This window comes from Antechinus flavipes, chromosome 6, assembly GCF_016432865.1.
Source record: "Antechinus flavipes isolate AdamAnt ecotype Samford, QLD, Australia chromosome 6, AdamAnt_v2, whole genome shotgun sequence".
Lineage (NCBI taxonomy): Eukaryota > Metazoa > Chordata > Mammalia > Dasyuromorphia > Dasyuridae > Antechinus > Antechinus flavipes.
In genome coordinates, this window is record NC_067403.1 from 35,983,561 (window position 1) to 36,001,964 (window position 18,404).

The 18,404-nt window shown below is 33.4% G+C and overlaps 1 protein-coding gene across 2 annotated transcripts in view; it reads right to left on the reverse strand.

The window, feature by feature from the left end:
* Nucleotides 1-18,404, reverse strand: part of CNGA1 (cyclic nucleotide gated channel subunit alpha 1) — a 55,974-nt gene that overhangs the window by 31,044 nt on the left and 6,526 nt on the right. Inside the window, exon 1 of one of the 2 annotated variants that reach the window (XM_051965102.1) lies at nt 12,152-12,523. The exons of the other annotated variant lie outside the window; for it this stretch is intronic. The gene's annotated coding sequence lies outside the window, so the exon portion shown is untranslated. Of the gene's footprint in view, nt 1-12,151; nt 12,524-18,404 lie in introns of those variants that run through there. 2 annotated transcript variants of the gene reach the window in all.

Genomic DNA, 18,404 nt, shown 5'->3' on the forward strand with positions numbered 1-18,404 from the left:
ATATATAATTAAATAATAATATATATTATATATATAATAATAATAATTAGGGGAAAACCTAACTGAAGATGGTTAGAGTAGGAATAGAAGTTAAGAGGATGGAATAGAGAGATATTATAGAGAAAGCACTTACAGAACTTGGAAACTAATTTTGGAAATCGATTGCTTATGAGTGGAGGGAATGAGGGAGAAGAAATACTCAAACATGACTCCAAGTTGATGAATGTCGATGAATGGGAAGTTAGTGGTATCATCAATAGGAAAAAAGAAGATGGGGCAAAAGCAGGTTTACGAGGAAGATGAAATTTAATTTTCTGTTTAGTGTGTTTAAGATCCTGGTAGAATATCCCAATGGAGATATCCAGTCAACAGTTGGAAATATATGACTAGAGCTCTGAAGTAAGAGGGGAGGATTTGGGAGTCATTTGCAATCGTGGTTAAATGGAAAGAGATTCGAATTTGAAATCAGAGAATCTGGGTTCAAATACTATCCTTAACACTCAATACCTGTTTCTTTGGATAAGACACTTAATCTTAAGGCTTCAGTTTCCTAATCTGAAAAATGAGATGATTTCTAACTCTCCTTCTAGGGCTATACTATGAACTATGGCAACTGAAGCCAAGAGAGTATATTAAATCACCAAAAGAAAATATTTCTACAGAAGGGAATATGAACTGGGGTAGAATTTTAACTTCCCCTCACATTTAAAGGTTGATAAAATGAGAAACTATCAAAAGTGTCAGAAAAGGAGTAGTCAGAATGAGGAAAATTGAAATTAAGGGAAGAAAAGCTATTAAGAGAGAAAATGTAGAGAAGATACTCAGAGTCAAATGCTTAAGAGAAATCAATGAAAATGAAGAGAGGAAAAAAGCCATTGACTGGATTTAGCAATAAGATCTTGGAAAAAACCCATTTCAATGTCCAAAGTGATGGACAAGAAAACTATATCGCAAGGGATTAAGAATGAGTGATGACCTTAGATGTGGAAGTAATGACCACTCTTTCTGGACATCTGACAAAGATAATAGTTATCTATCAAAACAGCTTGAGAGTTGGTCTGTTCTGTATGTATCAATTTTTTTTTAATAATGCAATCCCCTTTCTTGTTTTTTGCATTTGAAATATTTCTGTGTGCTGTTATTAAATTCAAAATAACAAAGAATACTTTTTAAAAGAGAAAAAAATCACAATCTTTATTATTATAATTATCAACAAATAATATTTATTATTTGTACAGTGAAACAATGAGATTGCATGAATGAAGCAGCCATATAAATAATCTGAGTCAATATAGGGGGAAAGTTTAAAAAAGCTGAATAGCTTTTTATGAATACATTCCATAGTGATCAATATTAATCTATGACTATTCCTCCATACACTAAAGACAGTTTCTGCTCCTATTAGTCAAGCCACATAATCTTTCTGAGACTCAATTTCCTCATCTGTAAAAGGGAGATAATAAAAATCTATAGTACCATTCCTCCACTGTGGAGGATATCCAGACTGGAGTTCAGGTTCAGAAGGGATTTCTTTTATGTCAGAGTTTTGAGAGAACACAGATGAGAGTCAAATAAAATAAACAAGCATGGGTGGATTGTGATATGTATCATTAAAAGGAACTCCAACTCAAAAAGGGCACAAGTCCCTTGAGGATTGAAAGTACTTACTCCACATAAGGTTGATATGAGGAAGAAGTAAGATAATATATATATATAAAGCACTTTATAAACTTTAAAGTTTACAACACTTTCATTAGAATACTTGGCACTATGAAAGCATTATTATATAAACCAAGCAAGACAAATAAGAATATTTTGAGTGTAAAACTATGGCGGTTATATTATTTAAAAGTGTTCCATTTTTAATGAATTTTAACCATCCTCCTCATGAAAGGGACTTGAGAAATAAATCAAATTTAAAGTTTGAAGTTTGAACTATTTCTGTATGGTTTTACTAAGTGGCTAAGGCTGCCAAGTTTGGGAAATTACAATGATGTTTAAAAAACACTAAAATGTCCTGATTGATTACTTTATTTATATATTTTTTCTGATTGATTACTTTAAAAAACAAAAAAGAAACCCTGAAATGATTCAGTTATAAAATATACACTTTAAAGGCTTTGTACGTTTCAAGTACTTTTTGGCTCAACAATTTCAGAAAAATCTATATGCTATCATAGAATATGACAAAATCTTAGAATTGAAAATAGATTTAGAGGACATCTGTTTCAACCTTCTCCTACTCAACAGAGGAATCCCTTCTACCATCCACATTCAACAAACATTTATTATATACCTAAAATTTATAGGACATTGTAGGTCATTAATGTAATATCACCTAGCTTTCTGACCACTTCCAGTAATAATGATACATGTGGTTCACCAACCTCACAAAGCAGCCCATCATATTTTAGGTACCAATGACCTTTAAAAAATCCTAAGGTACACTGTTGTAGAATCTGCCTTCCTTTTAAGTTCTATCCATTGGTCCCAGTTCTGCTAACAGATAATGAATCAATTTGCTCTTATAGATGACATTCTCTTTTAAATGATCATGTTAGCATGACAAAAGTTTAAAATGATAATATATAGAGAAATGTGTAAAAGATACTCTTTTTCATATTATACACCCAAACATCAGAGACAAATGATGGTACATCTAACATCCTTTTAAGCCTTCAGGATGTTCATTTCAAGACAGAACTGTAATTCTTTCATTTCATTTTTAAAGAAAGACTTTTCCCCTGCATTATTCAATAAACTACTTCAAAGTAATCTTCAGTATAATTTTAAAAGAAAAACTTTAAATAGCCATGAATAATTTATTCAATAATAAATATTTAGGTAATTGTTACATTTGTAAATGACAGTGCAGATTACTAATTTTTAGAATAATTTAGAAGCATGTACCACACAAAAATATTTTTTTCCAGAAATCTAAAGAACAATCTCCCACTAAATCTATTTCAGGGTCATAGTTTGCACTGTGCAACTTAGTAAAACTATTTGCATGTGGAATTCTCACTAACATAAATTGATGTCCTCACTTCCTAAGAATAGTAAAGGAAAAATAAATTCAGATTTGGAGGTAAAAAAGTCTAATACAATATTTAGGAGAAAATAACATAAACAAATGACTAAAATTAGAACTTCATCTAAAAATAAACAGAAGAAAAAGAACAGGATAAATTTTGTCTTTTTTTTCTTTTTAATAAAGGGCCATAATCCATTAGAGAAAAATCTAATCAATTCAGAACCATATGCAATTAAAAAACAATTTAACATAGTTTCCCCCGTCCTTGGAATTATAAAACATTCAACTCATTTGATATTTGTACTCCCATATTAACTTTAAGACATACTTTTTAAAATTCCATACGTATTAGAAATTTGTGGCTTCATATACAACCCTCTTTTTAATCTTCTTTGCATATATTTATTTGGCACTTTCATCCTTATAGACTGGGAACATAAAGAAAGATGAAAAGTTCTTGCCCCCAAGGAGCTCACAATTTAAGGAGTAAAGACACCTGGTTTAAAAAAAAAAAAAAAAAAAAGGACAAAGGGGGATGGAGAAAAGAGAGGAAGAGTACCTAGTAAAGGGGGATGATGAAGTCCTGCAACCAGGTAGAAAATTATGATGAGTGTGCTCTGAGCTTCCTCCTTAAATAGAGGATCTTAGAAGAGTTCTGCTATATCCACCCTTTACAATCAGGGAAAGGAATGGACCTAGAAAGCAGAAGGTATGGAATAGGTATGAGTTTCAGAGCTGAAGTCATCTTGGAGGAACATGAATTTTTTGGAAACCTACTTCTTTATTCTTTCCAGAGTTTTTTCAGAAGTTCTAACAGCTCTCAGAATTTTCAAGAGATTACTACATGCTTTATCTAGTAATTTTGTTACATCCCAATTGATCACATGATATAAATCCACCTTTAAAAAATAATATTTTCTGCATATAAGCAATTACATGGTTGTTTCGGCTTTGAAGTCAATTTAAAATGCATGAGTTACAAATACAAAGGACTTACCAGCCTTCTGAAAATTTAACAAGAACTCAAGATAAATTACTTCTCAGGTAGAGATTATAAATTTCAGCTTTTGAGTTTTTCACAGAATGATTTTTTTAAAAATATGAATAAGTGGTTAAAATTATTTGCATCTTTTATGTATTTCATTAGTTGATGTAAGAAAACATTTTCATTACATTTATAACAATAAGTAGATAAATAAAATGCCTAATGTATAGACTGTGTAAAAAAAAACACATATTTTTATATTGATAAAACAATTAGACAATGAACTCCACCTAAAAGTGAACAGAAGATTGTATTTGGGAAATTATATAACATTCCAAGTTTACTCCTGAAATAAAAATCCATTTTTCCATCTGAATTCATTTATTTAAATTAATATTTTCCCTCTGCTCAAAATCTGTTCTGTCGCTCCCCACTTTCCCCTCTCCCTATTTAAAAGAAAGAAAAGAAAACCCTTTTTATAACAAATGTAGTCAAGCAAAACCAATTCCTACATTGGCTATATCAAAAAAAAAAAAAAAAAAAGTCTTCGAGTTCTTCCCCCCTCTATCAGGAGTTGGACACCATGTTTCATCAAGAGTCCTCAGGCATCATGGTTAGTTAATACTGACTCCTCAGAGTTCTTTCAAAGTTGTTTGTCTTTACCATGTTGTTGTCATTGAATAAGTTGTTCTCTTGATTCTTCTCACTCTAGTCTTTACTGGTATAGACAGATTTCTCTGAAACCATCCCCTTCATCATTTCTTACAGCACAATAAAATTTTACAACATTTATATATCATAATTTCTTCAGCCTTTCTCTGATTGATAGATACCCCTTTGGTCTCCAGTTTTTTTGTCACTGCAAAAAGAGCTGCTAAGACTATGTACATCTTTCTTTTAAGTTGGTTTGGCTTGGGACTACTTCTGTCATCAACCTATCCTAATGATTCCTCCTTCTCCCTTTTTCCTTTTACTCCTATTACCTTATTGAATGATATATTTCACCACTCAATTGTGTGTGTGTGTGTGTGTGTGTGTGTGTGTGTGTGTATTCTTCTCTCCTTTGACCAATTGAAATGACCAAATGAAGTTAAAGTGTCTTATACTCCCCCTCACTTCCTCCTTGTTGTATAAGTTTCTACTGGTGCACACTGTGTGAAACAATTTCTTCCATACTTCCTCTCTTTTTCACTCCTCCTCCCTTGCTGAGTTGTCTTTTCTCTTTCCATTATTCTTTTGAGATCAAGATAAAATAGAACCACTCCCATGCTCTCTAATGCCACTCTATTATCCCTGATGACAATGCTCTGAGGGGACATATGTCATCTCTATATATTAAAATGTAAAAAGTTTATTTAGTCCCTTGTTGTTCACGCATGGTAACTTTTTAATGTTTTTCTTAACTCTTTTTAGTATTTCAAAGTTTCTACACAATTCTCATCTTTTAATCAGGAATGCTTAGAAATCCTCTATTTCATTAAAGATTAATTTATTTCCTCTATAAAATTGTACTCTGTTTCCTGGGTATATTATTCTTGGCTATAAACCTATGCTATTTGCCTTCTGGAATATCACATTCCAAACTCTCTGATACTTTAAAGTGGTGACTACTAAATTGTGTATAATCTTGACTGAGACTTGAATTCTTTCTAACTGCTCACGGTAATTTTTTTTCCTTTGACCTGGGAACTCTACATTTTGGCTATTATATTCCTCAGAGTTTTCATCATGGAGTTCCTTTGAGAAAGTAACCAATGGATTCTTTCAAGTTCTACTTTGCCCTCTGGTTTTAGGAAATTGGGGGAATTTTCTTTTAATATTTCTTGAAATATTATGTTCAAGGTCTTTTTTTTTAGACAGTCTGTCCGTTTGAACTTTCAGGTAATCCAGTCATTCTTAAATTATCTCCTTTCCTGATGTTTTCCAAGCCAATTCTTTTTGTTATGTGATACTTTACATTTCCCCCTCTGGTTTTTTTTCATTTTTTCTTTTTCTTTTTCTTTTAATTTTAATTATCTTATCCAGTTATTAGTTGCCATTTGGACCAATTCGAATTTTTCAAAAGTTTGTTGCTTGAACAAAGTTTTGTACCTCTTGTGATAAGCTGTTAATTCCCTTTCCAATTCCTTCTTGCATCACTCTCATTAATTTTTCCCATTTCCTCCCTGATAACTATCACTTCATTCATGAAAAAAAATTATCTCTTTTAAAAATTTGTATCATCATCATTCATTCTATTAATTTTAGTTGAACTGGTGCCCAAATTGTTTTCCTTTGAGGCTTTGCTAGTGGTCATTCTGGAGTCATCTTTTAGGCTTGTATTTTCAACCACCCGTCACTGTAATAGCTTTTTGTGATGGAAATACTTTTTTGTTTGTTCATTCTCCCCCCCCCCCCTTATTTTCCCCAATCAGGATTCAGTCTGATATGTTTTCTAGATCCCTTTGATGGAACATACTGTTTTCTGTATCTCAGCCATCCTCAAAATCCACTTTTTAAAAATACCCATCTACTTTTAGTTTTTCTGTATGTCTCTTACAGACTAAAACCCTGAAATTATGAGTTGCTCAAAAAGTCAACAGAGAGACATATGCCGGATATAGATAAGCTGCAACATGTTATAAAACTCACAGTCTAGGAGAGGGATGTACACTTTCATAAGTGCAAAATAATACCTAAGAGAAGTCTAAGCAAAGGTCCACAAGGAAAAGACAATCAATGATGAAGAAGTTTAATGGAGGAGTTGGCATGTGAGTTGAATTTTAAAAGAATGCATATGATATGTTCCATTATCTAGGATAGGTGTTCTTAATCAAGAATCCCCCCCCCCCCTCCCCAAGGAGTCTAAGGATAAATTTCAGAGGGTTCATGAAGTTGCATGGAAAATATATTAAATCTTTATTTCAATATAACTGCTTTACTTTGTAATCCTATGTATTTTATTTTATTCTTTGAAACACATTATATCGAGAGAAGGTTCATAGATGTCACTAGACTGCCAAAGGGGTTTGTGACACAAAAAAGGTTAAGAATCACTGAGGGAGCAGCTAGATGATGCAGGGGATAGAGCACCAGTCCTGAAGTCAGAAGGACCTGAGTTCAAATTTGGACTCAGACACTTAACACTTCCTAGCTGTGTGACCCTGGGCAAGTCACTTAACTCCAATTGCCTCAGGGGGAGGGGAAGAGAGAGAGAGAGAGAGAGAGAGAGAGAGAGAGAGAGAGAGAGAGAGAGAGAGAGAGAGAGAGAGAGAGAATATCACTGAGAACAAGTATGATTGTAATCCCATAGGAACTAAAATTGTGAGCACCTTTGCAGGTGTGAGAAGATACCTACACTATATAGTTAATGTTTATGGAGTAGAAAGGACAAATGATAAGTTTGCCAGATGGTGATCTGGTTGCCTGTGTTTGTAGTGGACCAAATCCTTGTAAATAACTTTCAGAGTTTACAAAAAAAGTGTGGCTGCAATGGTCCTCAGAGTTTTCTTTCCCTTGGACTTAACTATATGTCTTTCTTATCATAACAACCTATGAGAAGGCAGTCAGGGGAGAGCAGGGAGTTGTATCTGTATTTCCCACTCTCTAGGTTTTGTGCGTACAAAGGTGAACTTAGATATCTCTCCTAGAGGTGTGCCAGTATCTGGATAAGGGCTGCATGTGTAATGATAAGGCAATTCAGATATCATCTAGAATGCATTTGTGATACTTTGGTTGGTCAGACCACCCTCCTCCTTCCATCTGCCATGCCCCCATTCCCACAGCTGTTAATTCTAAGGGCATGTAGGAAAGCATTACTGTGGATTACAAAAAGCATGCTGTATACAGCTGCAAAATTAATTACCCAGATTATTTATAAGCAATTCTTACCAGTACTCTAGTTTAAATATAATTATTTTCTAGCATTGAATAATCTAAACATATAATCACAGAACTAGAGTTCTTTCTCAAGGTTTAACAATACTCATTGAGGAAAGTTGTAGAAACTCCATGATGAATCTGCTTTTCTAGTCAAGACAACATTTTCTATGTCGCAGAAAGGCAACTGCTATAGAGAGCACTATAATAGAAGAGCATGTGAATTAGAAGATCTGAATCTTATTCTATTGCTGCCGTTTCTGAGTAACCAAGTATAAGTCATTTAATCTCTCTGAACCTTTATGTCATCTGTAAAATGGATATAATCATTTCTTCTCGCTTCAGTGAGAATTAAATGATTATACTGATGTGAAAGTGCTTTGAAAACTGGAAAGTGTTTTATAAATGCAAAGTATGATTAGACAGTTTCCCAAGTGTTGAAATGGTCTGAAGCATGCATTTCATTTTAAGACTCCATCTAATTCTTTAGAGTTACTTAATGAAAGTGAGAAACTATAAGAATCATAGGATTTAGAAGTATAAGAAAAATTTTAAAATCCCTTAATTTTTCCCATTCTACAGATTTTACCAATGGAGGCACAGAGAAGTTTTTATTTGTGTTTGTTTTTTACTGTCCAAGATATTGTTGCTTCTCTTTCATTCTTAAAGACAACCATAATATCAGGGAAGTGATGATTTGACATGCAAGTGAATTGGATTTGAGTGATGGAAAGCCATGCAAAGTCACCAGTCTCACTTTCTCTTCCAGAGACATCTGAGTCCAGTGGCCAGATATAGATCAGGATGACTGGAGATAGCCCTGTTTGCAGAGGGAGCTCCACCTTCGCCTTTTTAAGCTAAGGTCTTTAACAAGTTTCATTTTGAAGGTGACAATGCCCCATCAGTGATTAAGGATAGTTAAGAAATAAAGGAGGCAGAGAATGGCCTCTTTTACCTGATCAAAATATATAGTCTAATATATTGTATCTAGGATATACTGCAACATATCCAACATATAAAGGACTGCTTGCCATCTAGGGAGGGGGTGGAGGGAGGGAGGGGAAAAAAATCGGAACAGAAACGAGTGCAAGGGATAATGTTGTAAAAAAAAAAAAATTACCCTGGCATGGATTCTGTCAATATAAAGTAATTATTAAATAAAAATTAAAAAAAAAACAAACAAATATATATATATATAATATATATATATATATATATATATATATATATATATATATATATATATAGTCTACATAAGGTAACCTCAAGAACTAAGGAGGGAGCCTTCTCCTTTGACAACTGACCTAATTAAATTCTTTCAAAAACTATTTCAGGTTTGGGAGTTTCTTCTCTACTGACATTTACTAATATGCTTCCCTAATATGGTACTTAAAATTTGAGCCCATTCTCCCCAGAGTCTAGTGTGTACAGAGGGGAGAGTCTGGCCCCTGTTTAAAGGGAATGTTTTATTTTAAAAATTATCCAAGGTGACACAGATAGTAAAGAGAAGAACTAAGATTCAAACCTTAGACCTCTGACTTTCATATCCAATATGTTTTTCTTTCTTTTTTTTTTTTTTGAGGCAATGGGGGTTAAGTGGACAATTGCCCAGTCACACAGCTAGGAAGTGTTAAATGTCTGAGGTCAGATTTGAACTCAGGTCCTCCTGACTTCAGGTCTGGTGCTGTATGCACTTCACCACTTAGCTGCCCCCAATACATTTTTCATTCAACCACAAGGTTAATTAAGTTTTTTCTCCCCTTTTATACTCCCTATTCCAAAACTATAACCATTCAATAGGCTAGTATTTTCAGCAAAATGGGATTGGGCAATATTTCTCCAGAAATGTCCACAGGCAAATTGCAACTCTAATGACAGATGAGAAAAGACATATTGCAACACTATGAAAATGTGTCAAATGGAATACCAGGAACCTGACTTGTTGGATGACTTGTCACCTTATGAAAAAGGGCTTAGACCTTTCTCAAATATGTCATGTCAAAGTACAGGAAGAGAATTTTTAACTATACATAAACAATATAAAACAAAAATATAAATATAATAAACAGTACAATGTTTAAAATATCTTATAATTTACAATAATATTTCTAATGTTTATAATAAGTTACAATAATAAATATAAAAATATAAAAGAGCTAACTTCAACCAGAGAAAATGGTAAAGTTTTGTGTACACAAAATCAACGCAATTAAGACAAGAAAAGAAGCTGTAAGTTTAGGGAAAATCTGGGCATCAAATACTTTTAAGAAGGACCTGATGTGCCAGAACACAGTAAAGTAACATAAGTATGTAAGACCATAAGCCGATCCCCAATGGATGGGTGATCAAAAGATATGAACAAAGAGTTAACAAATGAAGAGCAAACCATAAGCCATCATATGAAAGACTGCTCCAGACCACTAGAAATTAGAGAAATGTAAATTTCTGAGATTTCACCTCATACCCAGCAAATTGACAAAGATGACAAAAGATAGGAATTGTTGGTGTTGGGAGGTATCATCCATAACATTTGGTTGAGCTGTGAATTAGTCTCATTATTCTAGAAAGTAATTAGGAACTGGGCTAAAACAAGACAAAACAAAACTGACTAAATTGTCTATGCTCTTTGAAGCAGAGATTCCACTTATGGACATAAAACCCAATGATCTCAAAGATGGAAGGTTGTATATAGAAACAACCAAAAGTTTACAACAGTATCTTGACAGCAGCAAAGAACTGGAAATCATGAAGATGCATATCAATTGAGGAATCACTAAACAAATTGTGGCACATGAATATAAAGGAATATTACTACCTACTATAATAAATCATGAATATGAGCAATACACTGGTGTATGGGAAGACATATGATACAAAATAAAATACAAAATAAAATCAGCAGAACAGAAAAACAATAAATACAATGACTATAAAAATGCAAATGCAAAGAACAACAAAAAAATGAATATTATACAATTATAATAATCAATATCCAATAAGAAGAAAAAATGCATCCCCCTCCCTTCTTTGCCAAATTGCTTAGGTGTACAGTATTTCCCTGTGCTAAAATAAACAACATTATCATTTCTACATTCTTTGTACACCGGGTCTACAATCAGTCAGTCATTTAGCATTAATCAATTGCCTACTATCTGCCAGGCATTGTGATAAGTATTAAGGATACAAAGAAAGGTAAAAGTCTATCTCTGTTCTCAAGAAATTTACACTCTAACAAGGAGCCTGTTATAATTATGGATATGGAAAATTACATATGCTGTCAGATTCACTTGATAAGTTTTTTAGGTTTATTGAACTGTCTTTCTCTCTATTCTTTGTTTTGAGGGATAGCTCTCTAAGGAAGGGAAATGAAATATTTAAAAATAACTGAGATCAAGAAGCAAAAGATAATAATAAATATTAAAAGAGAAGAAAGAGGAAGAGAAAGAAGAGGAGGAGGAAGAAGGAAAAGAAGAAGAAGAGAAAGAAAACCTTCCATATGAAAGCCACATTTATGAGGCCCTAGGTTCAAATCTTAGCTATGTCACTCACTACCCGTGTGACCTAGGCTCATCACTTAACTAGTCTGTGGCCTCAGTTTCTCCATTTGTAAAATGAAGGGGTTGGAATATGTCAAAGCTTCTTAAACTGTGGATCATGACCCCATATAGGACTGTGTAACCGAATGTGGGGGTCATGAGGTTATGGTTTATTATCAGTAGATATTTAATTTGTACACCTATTTTATATACTTTTATACCTGGAGTCATGTAAAAATTTCTTGGGCAAAAAGGAGTAGCGAGTAAGAAAAGTTTGAGAAGCCCTGGACTAGATGATCTCTTTGGTTACTTCTAGCTCTAAATCGATGATGCTATGATTCTCTGTCAGACTCTCATCATGCTTCAAAATATTGAATAATAACCTCCTAGATAGAGCACCTTGCAAACTCTAGAAATGAGATTCTTCTAGCCCTGAATTGGGATTTTTCCACAATGACGGTCAATACTCCAAAACTGTTGTTGGCAGAATATTCCCTCCCTATATGTGCCAAATCTAATGACTACACTCAGCAAATGGAATAAATATTTGGTGAAGTCAATAAAGATAGAGCACTGACAGCCTGTTATTTAAGGAAAATATACTGGGGGGGAGGGGGGGACGCCGCGGGGTGGAAAATAAATTTAAATGAGCAAAAGAATGTCTCAACACATCTGTGTATATCAGAAGAACCCAGTGTACTCATATTCATTTCTGTGTTCTACCGCTATGTATCCTACCTTTGGTTGTTGCTTCTATAATTGTGTTCTTCCCCGATTATTCTCAGAATCTTTTAAGTCAGCAGCATATCCACGTCAAACAAACAGACATATTCTGGAAATCCAGACATAGTCAAAAGTTTCAGGCACCTAGTTCTTTAAGAAGAAATTCACATTTCCCACTTGCCCTCCCCCTCCACCAAGCATCCACCCAAAAAAAAAAAAAAGTCCTTGTAGAATTCCCAAGATAAGGACTGGTTCCGTGTATTCGCCGGGAAGGATTTTCATGAGCCAGCATTTGAGGATTTAGAAATGGATGAAAATAACTAGCCACCAAATCACCCTTATCCTTCCTTCACCTGAGCTGGTACTTAGGAACACACAATGCATATGTATGAGAGTTACCCAGAGAACAGGACCTTTATTTAGAAAAACACGTCTTTTAAAATATTAGAATCAAGAATACCCAGAGCAATCTTATCTCATTCATTTCCTTAAACCGATGCTTCAAGAACATACGTAATGCACATGATAAGCTTCCGCTAGTGATAATCATTTACATTCAATTCAGAAATACATTATATTGACATAACTTTATAAAATAAGTTTGGATTTCTAGCAATAGTACTTAGTATGTAGTAGTTGCTCATTAAATTAAATTTAAGTGTAATCTCCAAAGCAATCTCTTTAGGGTTTAGGAACCATAGAAGTAAGATATATTCAGGATTTATGATTCTTGGGGGTCCTTCTGAAAAGCATTCCCTAGAACTTAAACTCAAGCAAGCCATCTCTTGAAAATAATGTTTTTTGTGATCTTACCCTTAAAAAAGCAATTTTCAGTTGGTAAAATGCATTGCTACTTTTCGATCATTGAGGAAGGACTAAGGAATTACAATTAGTAGCAAATAGCAAATAAATGCATATTTAACTAATATGGTATCATGGTCTCCAATTGAAGACCTAGAAAGGACCTTAGAAATCACCTACTTCAATCTCTATATTTTACATTGAGGAAACTAAAATCCAGAGGTGAGAACTGACCCAAAGTCAGACAAGTATTATTAGTGCAGGGGAGAGAGTGCTGGGTCTGGAATCGGGAAGATGTGAATTCAAATCGAGCCTTGGATACTTATCTGGATAACTCACTTAATTTTGCTTCAGTTTCCTTATCTATAAGATGAGGATGATAATAGCACCTACTTCACAGGGTTATTGTGAGAACCAAATGAGAAAATAAGAACTTAGCACAGTATCTAGTACATAGCAAGCCCTGTATCATTAATATTACTGTAAGTATTTAAGTACTTATTTAAGTAATGTTAAGTAAACTTTAAGTGGTATGAATTTTCATTTGCTTAAAACGCAGTTTCAGAAAAAAACTGTCCCTTCACTAGTATTTTTAAATTATGAGAATTCTTCTTCAAGGAGCCTTGAATCACAAAATAAATTATAAGATATATAATGTCATCTTTTCAGACACATGCCATGGAATTTGCTATTTGAGAAACAATTGACATACTTCCTTTTCATCTAAGAATGGATTGAATTGTCCAGAGATCTCATGATTGTTCCCTCTTCTTTTTATTATGAGATGTGAACTTTGTACTCCTGTCTTAGTAATATAAATATGAAGAGTCACATGTACTGCCCATAAAGATAACATAGGTGAAATGGCCAGATAAGATTAAAAATCTGGCAACACCCCCAGAAGCATTAACAATGCACTGAAATCCCTAAGAACTCTGTTGACTCATTTTCTAGAGTTTTTAAGGAATTTTCAATAGCAAAAAGAATCATACACATGAGATTGTTTGGGATTTATTTTTAACATGAGGCTATGTTTGTAGAAAGACAGCAATCCCATTAGTGGATAGAGCACTGGGCCCAGAATCAGGAATTCAAATCCAACTTTGGAAATCTACTTAGCTGTGTGACACGAGGCAAGTCAGTTTACCCACGTCTGCCTTAACGCGTTAGAGAAGGAAATAACAAACCACTCCAGTATCTTTGCCAAGAAAACTCCATATGGAATTATGAAGAGCCAGATGTGAGTCAGCGACTGAAAAATGGGTGTCAACGGGTGTAGAAACAAATTGAGTTTGAGAAACAGAGTTATAAGGCCTATTTTCACAGTATAGCAAGTAGGCAGGAGCACAGAAGACACCAGCAATCTTTGTGGGTTTCCTGTCACATAGTAGGTGCTCAATAAGTGTTTATTGGTTAAATTACTAAGAAATATCTTATATACCTGATAGGCAATCTGTTGACAACTCAGTCCATTCTTCCATTATTTTCTATATCTTTATGGAACGATATTATGTCAATTGCTTCTCAAATAGCAAATGCCATAGCATGTATCTGAAAAGATGATATGATGGACTTTATAATTTATTTCTTGATTTAAAGCTCATTGAAGAAGGTTTCTCATAATTTAAAAGCCCTAGTTATGGAACAGTTTTTTTGGAACTGCTTTTTCATTGAATGTAAGCTCATAATACTTAAAAGAGGAATCATTAAGCCCTTTTTTTCCCTGTCTAAAAATGGTGGCAAGTCAGGAGGATCTGAGTTCAAATATGACCTCAGATACTTAATACTTTCTGCCTGTGTGATTCTGGGCAAGTCACTTAACCCTACTTGCCTTAGCAAAAAAAAAAAAAAAAAAAAAAAAAAATGGTGGCTAGAGGGTCACCCTTACAATAGGAAGATTTGGTTCCAGTTATTGCCTCTGACATAGACTTATGCCCAATCTAGGGAAAGATGCCCAACTTCTTGGTAACTTAGGAAAGTCTATAATCATAAGACACAGAAAAATTACCCTTTTATACTGATGAAGGAAGTTTCTACATGAATTCAATTGAATAACCATTTCAGCACTTATTTACTATGTGCTAGGAATGCTTCTAGATCCTGAGACTACAAAAAACATAATTAAATCATAGACAGAAACACTTTTTCCCCTCAAAAAAAATGTCCCTATAAAGCTCTTTCTTGAGACAAAGGCATATAATAAGGAAAAGATTTTGACTACCACTTTTAGAGAAAAAAAAAGATGGCTTAATGATTGATTTTTTAAGTGTTATGAGCTTGTATCTCATTAAAAAGCAGTTCCAAAAATATCATTCCCTACCTGGTATTTTTAAATTATGAGAATCCTTCTTCAATGAGCCTTAAATAAAGAAATAAATTATAAGGTGAGTCATTTCATCTTTTCAGACACATGCCATGGGATTTGCCATGTGAGAAGCAATTGACATGGTATCTTTCCATGGAAGAATGGACTGAATTGTCAACAGATCTCATGAATGCTTATTCTTTCAAATGGGAAAAACCATAAAGGCCAGGTCTGTCAACACAATGCTTTGATACATATTCTTTTTTTTTTATTCTTTCTGGTTTGGGGTGGGGGGTGTGTGTTATATTGTGTATCTTCTCTCCAAGTCACTAGATGCTAATGACAGTGGTATATTGCTCCATTTAGGGCAGCTTTTCATTATGGATTCCTGAGACAGAATCTGCAGGTATTTAAGTTTTGCTTTAAGAAATTATTGTATCATTTGACACGATGTACACTAGCAGAATTAGAAGTGAGTTCTTTTGACTTTCTCAGTCACTTAATTGGCTACATGATCTTCAGCAAATGAATAAATCTTTCTAAACTTCAGTTAGCCCACCTATAGAACAGGGATAATAAATAACTGCCCTCCTTATACCATAGAGTTGTTTGGGGGATCAAATGGGATACAACAATTTTAACAACTAAAATGCTATATAAATGTGAAGCCATACTATTTAGCATTTAGCTGTATTCTAAAGCTTTCAAGAAAGTTAAATGTGTCTACCTTCTGAATTTTTAATATTCTTGAAAAGAAGTACCATTGATTCTTGTCTAGTATACCAAAATGTTTTCACTATGTGCCTTTGCACATAGTAGATGTTTAATAAAAGTAATTGTTAAAGTGCTTAAGGTTTATAAAGTGCTATGTGTGTACTGTCTAATTTGATTCCCCCAACAAACTTGAGAGGTAAAGACAAGTGAGATAGGCAGCAGTTAGGTGACTTAGTCATATAACTTGCTGGTCAATTAGTAAATGTTTTAGCCTAGATTTGAACTGAAGACCCCAAACTCTATCTACTATATCATCTAGCTGCTTGTTAAGTGGTTGATTAATTTTTCCATCTGAAATCTGGCCATACTTCTAGCAAATCTGATTTTTCTCATTATAATAATAATAATAATAATAATAATAACTTAGATTTTTACAGAATTTTAAGATTTCAGTGATTTCCCCACAAGAATTTGATTTTATCCAGTCTTTTTGTATGGGATCAAAGGTGTAAATCATGAGATAGTTAAAGGCTATCTATTAGGGGTTCTTATCATGGGATCTGTCAATTTTAAAAAATTATAACTTTTTCAAAGAATTGTTTTTCTTCACAATCATATATGCTTTCTTTTCTTCATTGAACAACTTTTATTTTTCCTGAGAGAGGTTTCTGTGACATCAAAAAGGTTAAGAACTATTGATATAGACCAATCCTCTAACTTTACAGATGAGAAATGATTTCCAAATCATTCTCCAACTTTATTAGGTTCTTTAGCTCTGGGATGACAGTATTTTTCTTTTCTTTTTTTTTTTTTTTTTAAACATAAAGGTTTTTTTTAATACAAATTTTAACTATCATTGACAAATAATAGATTTTATTTATTTAGATTTATAAGCAAGAATAAGAACACAAATAGCCAAACTAAAGCAAACACAACAACAAAAGATTGTAAATGTACACATGTCTATAGCTTCTTTTTTTTTTTTACTGATTATTAACTATTTCCTGAAATGTGTATAATTTTATCCACACATTCCTTTTCTACTTGACCATCCTTTACCTTCTTTAGTGTCATACAACATGAATTTTTTGCTATTACTAGAATATTTAAAAGAAAGGGAAAGGTTTTTATAAATGAAATTCCACAGCAGTTTTTTTTTTTTAAGCCATCACATAATTGAGTGAAAGATGTAGAAAGATCCACTATGTTGCTACTTGTTGACTATCTTATCTCTATTTAAAAAAAATAAAAATGGAAAAATAGAAAGAAAAAATACAATTCAGTTCTACTTCGGATGACAGTATTTTTCTTGCCATCTTCCTGATTTTTTTTTTTTTTACTTTAGCAGTGACCACATAATTCCTCCTCCTTCTCAGTTATAATTACAATTACCTTCTTCTTTAACCAACTTCAGCTTCATTTTAACATGTTGCACCTCCAATTTCTGCCACCTCCAAAATAGAGAACTTTAAAATGATCTTTGTAATTTACCATCCTTCCACCTCTTTTTATAGCTTCATGCTTCCTCATCCAGTTTCTTGACCTCTAGTTTCTTAACTTCTCCATATATTCTCCAATTGCATCTCCCTCACTTTGATTTCACTTATCTACAAAGCCAGCCAAGTCATTATTTTTCACTATCACCCCAGAATTCCTTAACATCCCTAACCTTTGACCATTCCTGATGTGACACAATCACTGGCCCTGAGTATTCCCCACCAAACGCTACAGGATCCTTCGACAGGATCATCAGGCTGATTTCATCCCAAATAAACTTATAATACACAATTCCACTAAGTCAACAAGAATTTATTAATTGCCTGATTTGTGCCAGGGACTGTGATAAGAACTGCAGATTCCACCATCCAAGAAATATATATTCTGTCAGGGGAAACAAGTTGAATATATATAGAAAGATATAGATATAGGTATAGGTATATACATATATATACATACACACATATAAACATACACATACATAAATACACACATATAAACATACATACATGATCTAAACACACATATAAACACACATACACATATATAAACATACATACACTTATATAAATATGCATACATATATATTTACAAAATAAACAGATAATAACTTTGGAATGTAGAGATATTATCTGGCCTAGAATATATTTGGCAAAAGCTTGGCTATTCTTCCCAGCTAGGACCGTGCAACCATATTACAATCCAACTCAATATCTTTATCATTCAACATCCATGGTATTTTCCTTAGCAACTGTCTTAAAGAGCTTTACACACATGCTCACACATGTATGCACACATATTTACAGAAGATAAACTAGCTTCCCATTTTGCTGAGAGTGAAGACATTTGACATTAATACTTTTCAGCTCCCTCTATTTACATAATTTCTTAGCATCATCACTAACTCTGTTCATTTTCCTTCTAGTTACATAAAGAAAAATATAGCTAGAT